General features: G+C 41.4%; 1 protein-coding gene and 1 pseudogene across 1 annotated transcript in view; one reads left to right on the plus strand and one right to left on the minus strand.

Annotated features, from left to right (window-relative positions):
- The window catches only part of Tspan9 (tetraspanin 9), a 230,643-nt gene that overhangs the window by 156,690 nt on the left and 69,107 nt on the right, over positions 1-4,846 (minus strand). The gene's annotated exons all lie outside the window — the stretch shown is intronic.
- LOC105741242 lies at positions 2,055-2,491 on the plus strand (annotated as a pseudogene).

Below are 4,846 nucleotides of genomic sequence, written 5' to 3' on the forward strand. Positions count from 1 at the left end.
GTGGTGGAATCAGGATGCCAAGCCATGTGGTCTGACCTCAGAACCCTGTGCTCCTAACCAAGATCCTTTCCCACTTCCTAAAACAGACTGTTAGCTGAGGGAAGAATTATTAACCATAATTCCTAGCCTCAGAGCATTTTCAGTGTGATGAGGAAATATATAAATGGCTCCAGCACACATCTAGCTGTGAATACGTGAATACATGTGCTATTCCTCAAGGTGTGCATCCTTAGCTCAATCACATAGGTATGTGCACTGGAGAGTCACTCGGAAGGACAACAGTGGAACCTTAATTTTATGATGAGAGGGTGCACAGTATTCGAAAGCTAGACACAACCCCAATGATCATAAACATACCAGTTGGATAAGCAAACTGCTCTATACATGATGGAGTACTTTTTAACCATCAAAGGAAGGAAATCTTCCTTCTGCCATAGCAACCACTGAAGAACCATAGCCATGGTCCTGTGCTGTCCCATGGCCATGGACCTCAACAAGGGCCACAAGGTGACTAAGAATGTGAGCAAACTGAGGCACAGCCACCATCACAGACGCCTCACCAAACACACTGAGTTCATACCGGACATGATCAGAGAGGTGTGCGGCCTCCCCCCTATGAGTGGTGCGCCATGGAGCTGCTCAAGGTCTCCAAGAACAAATGCACCCTCAAGTTCATCAAGAAAAGGGTGGGGATGTACATCCGCCCCAAGAGGAAATGTAAAGAGCTAAGCAATGTACTGGCTGCCATGAGGAAGGCAGCTACCCAGGACTGAGACCCTCTGGAATAAAGCTTTGCAGAAAATTAAAAAAAAAAAGAGGGAAATCCTGACCCGTGCTCTGACATGGAGAAGCCACGAAGACATTATACTAGTAAAATAAGCCAGTCACTGCAGGCCAGATATTATACAATTCTGCTTATGTAAAGAATCTCCAACAATCAAACTATAGAGAAAGTAGAAGAGGGAGATGAAATGGAAGTTATCATTCAATAGAGATAGTTTCAGTTTGGGAAGATAAAAACATTCTAGAGATAGATGCCAATGACAGCTGCACAAAAATGTAAATATAGGATACCACTAAACAATACACTTAAAATGGTAAAGTTTATGTTTTGTGTATTTTGCCACAATAAAATTAAAGAGAAATATACTGGTGGTGATGGTCATGACTTGCTGAACCTCAAGGACTTTTGTCCCTGCTTCACAGAGTGAGGAGCAAAGTAGTGATTCCACCATCATAAGGGATTTTCTGAGAGAATACAGACATTTGTGCTTCAAGACAATCAGAAAACAGGCCATCAGGGTTCCAAAAGATGATGGCCCAGTGAATTCAAACATCTAAGAAACTCAGGCAGTCAGCTTTCTGTGTTTACAGGCCCAAAATGAGAGAGAGGGATCTGGGGAAGAAGTAGTCAGGCCCAGATCAATCTCCTGGCACCGAGGAAATGGGGGATATTTTCCTCTATAAATAATATTAATATTCTAACTCCAGCAGGATATTTATTGATCCCTCAGTAAGCAACTGCACACACTAGCTCACTTACTCTTTACAATCAACATTCAATATGCTCTTCTTCTACTCATTTTATTTTTTTCTACCTATCTTACAGAAAAGAGAAATGAGACTCAAAGAAGTTAAGAGAAAGGTCTGTTTTGATCCAGAGTTCCAATTCCAAACCCATTTTCTTACCCACTATAAATGATATTTTCAAAACAGAATTTCACTATTTGCCTACGCTATCCTTAAATTCCAGGGCTCAAGTGATCCTCCTGCTTCAGCCTCCTTCACCAATTACATTTTCTTTGCCCATTTAAATACAGCAAGCTGAAAAAAGTATCTGTTGTGGGAAGTGAATATCACCAGAAAGGCCAATGTTATCGCAATAGCAAGTATTAGGCCTCAAAATGTCAGGTAAGGCAAGGGAAGGTGTCCCGGAGGACACAGATGCAAGCAAGATGGTGGCCTAGTGGAATGAAAACCGGTGCCCAGAAGCAGATTTTAAAGGCAGTTTCTCTCACATCTTTTTTCATATCACCTGATAAGCTTCTTGATGTATGACGGCAGTGGCAGCAGCAGTAAAATGGGCGATATCAAAGAGAGCGGTCTTGAAGCATTAATTTCCAATCCAAAATGGAATTTATCTCATGTTTGCTGTGAATCTACATAGCCTTCTCTTCCAGATGACTATAACTGCAAAGTAGAGCTTGCTTTGACTTCTGATGGCAGGACAACAGTATGCTATCACCCTTCTGTGGACATTCCATATGAACACACAAGATCTATGTCTCAACCAGATCCTGTCTGTAATATTGAAGAAACACATGATCAGGTGCAGAAAACCAGATTAGAAGAAAATGAAAGTGAATTCCTCAAGCAAAGACACATGATAGAACAACTTAGCAAAATGTTCTTTACCATGAGCCATCATTGGTATCCTCTCGGGCAGTATCATAGATGCCATATGAAACTGAATCCTCCAAAAGACAGATGATATTGAAGTTCATGAGAGAATTGAAGAGAAATGTTATCCTGTGCTTAGTTTGCCACTGGAAGTAATGCACTAATACTGTATGGTAATAGTCAAATAACAAAATGTCTTTTCACGTAACAGAAGAAAAATGTCAGGTGATGTGCTAATTCCTGATCAAGAGTTTACAAAACACAGGATAATCCCAGCACTGGGGAGGCTGAAAAACAGGAGGACCACTACAAGTCTGAGCTGCACAGTGAGACCCTGCACCAAATACATAAAAGAATGGATGGATCTACAGGATGTCACTCACAGATCAAACTCCTAGTGATACTCCTGTTTTCAGCCTCCCAAGTGCTGGGATTACAGATGCACACCTCCACAGCCAGTCTCAGTCCCTGCCTCAGCACACCCCCAGGGGTGGGGCTGGCATGGCACAACAGGGATTGAACACTGGTCGCTGAGTCTGCCTAAGCTGGTGCTTTAGTCCACTGAGCTATCTGGCTGGCCCTAAATCTATTTCTCAACACACAAAAACAAAAATGGTACAAATTTATGGTGTACGATATAACCTATGTGATGTTCCAGTCTACCTATATTACGAAACATTTGTATGAGGATTAAGACCTCACCCAAAAAATGTATCATTCCTTTAAAATGAAAACATTCTTGTAACTTTCTTAAATATTTAGTATATTACTGGAACCAGCTCCCTTTAGCTCTAGGTCCTTGTTTTGGAGCAACAAAGATTAAAGCCAATAAAACAACAAACACAAGTGGTAGGAAATGGCCAAAGGTGTGTCTTTTAGAATAAAATTAAAAGGTCCCCACTAGTTGGAGAGGGGTTCTGTTAAGACAGAGCAGATGTTTAAATCCATTAGCCTTTAGGATTTTTTATTTATTTATTTATTTTTTTTTTATTTGCGGAACCGGGGATTGAACTCAGGCCCTTGTGCTTGCCAGGGAAGCACTTATTCCACTGAGCCATCTCCCTGGCCCACCATTAGCCTTTAATATGGTTTTTGGTAGCAATGCACATGACAGAAAGTAGGCAAGCTGCAAGTTGCAGGTAGGTCTTTGATGTCTGAAAAGAAAGCTGCTGACACTTGACTTTTTCCAAGGTCTCTCCCACTTAATTAGGGATCTGTTCTTTATCCCTTGTAAACTATTAGGCTCTGATAGTTTGCCTAAGTTATTATTTGGGCCCTGGTTTTCATTTTAATTCACATTAACTATTCAGAACCTGTACCCTGTCTAACTTCCCCATCCCCTTTACCATTACTACATTCACCTAACTGCATAATAGCATACCAAGGCTTCTCACTGCTACTAATCATAATTATTTTTTTAATGTATTTAGTACAGGGTCCACAGGGTCTCATTACACAGATCAGACTTGTAGGGATCCTTCCTGTTTTTCAGCCTCCCAAGCACTGGGATCACAGGTGCGTGCCACCACACCCAGTCTGTTTCAGTGTGCCTCAAGGGCAGGGCCAGCCTGGCACTAACTATAACTTAATGCATCAAAATTTATATGACTAATTTTCTAGTGTCAGGCATTTGGTACATTTACCATTCCTAGCTACTATAAATAATGCTGCAATGAATACTAAACCATATACAAAACTTTCTTAATATAAATTCCAAGGAACACAATTATGAATGAATTTGTGTGTGTGTGTGTGTGTGTGTGTGTGTGGCCGGCTCAGCCCGCCTTGGGGGTGGGGCTGGCATGGCATGTGGTGCCAGAAATCAAACCCCAGTCCCTACACTTTGCCTAAGCAGGCACTTTAAAATCACTGAGCTATCTTGTGGGCCCCATATGAATGAATTTTTAAGACTCAATACCTCCTATCAAATACCTATTGAAGTTAATTTTAAGTGATGTTGCATTTTTGCAACTTTAGACATAAATGGCACTGTATTTCAGTATTTTCTACATGGACCAAGTTTAAATTAGGCTGACAGCTGAATTTGTCTTCCTGGCTGAGAATTACCCACTTCTGATTTAAAGTGTCTTCTGCTGCTACCAATTGAAAATGAGCTTGTAAATTATCCTAGCAGCCCCCACTGTTAGCATCTCTTGTGCTTTATACCTTACCCTGAACTCAGGAGGAACAAGCACCAAAGCCTGCTCACCTCTCCCTCCTCCTCTTCAAACTACTCATCTTCTATCACCACTTCTCAAACTTTTTTAATTTTTTAAAAAGAAGACGAGGGCCAAGGAGATAGCTCAGTAGCATAAGCACCTGCTTTGCAAGCACAAGCCGGGAGAGATTATCTCTAAATGGCTTTCCAGCTGGTCTTGAACTCCTGCCTCAAACAATCTTCCCACCTCAGCTTTCTGAGTCGCTGGGATGAGCCATTATGTATGAG

The sequence above is a fragment of the Octodon degus genome, unplaced genomic scaffold, assembly GCF_000260255.1.
Source record: "Octodon degus isolate 3935 unplaced genomic scaffold, OctDeg1.0 scaffold00355, whole genome shotgun sequence".
Lineage (NCBI taxonomy): Eukaryota > Metazoa > Chordata > Mammalia > Rodentia > Octodontidae > Octodon > Octodon degus.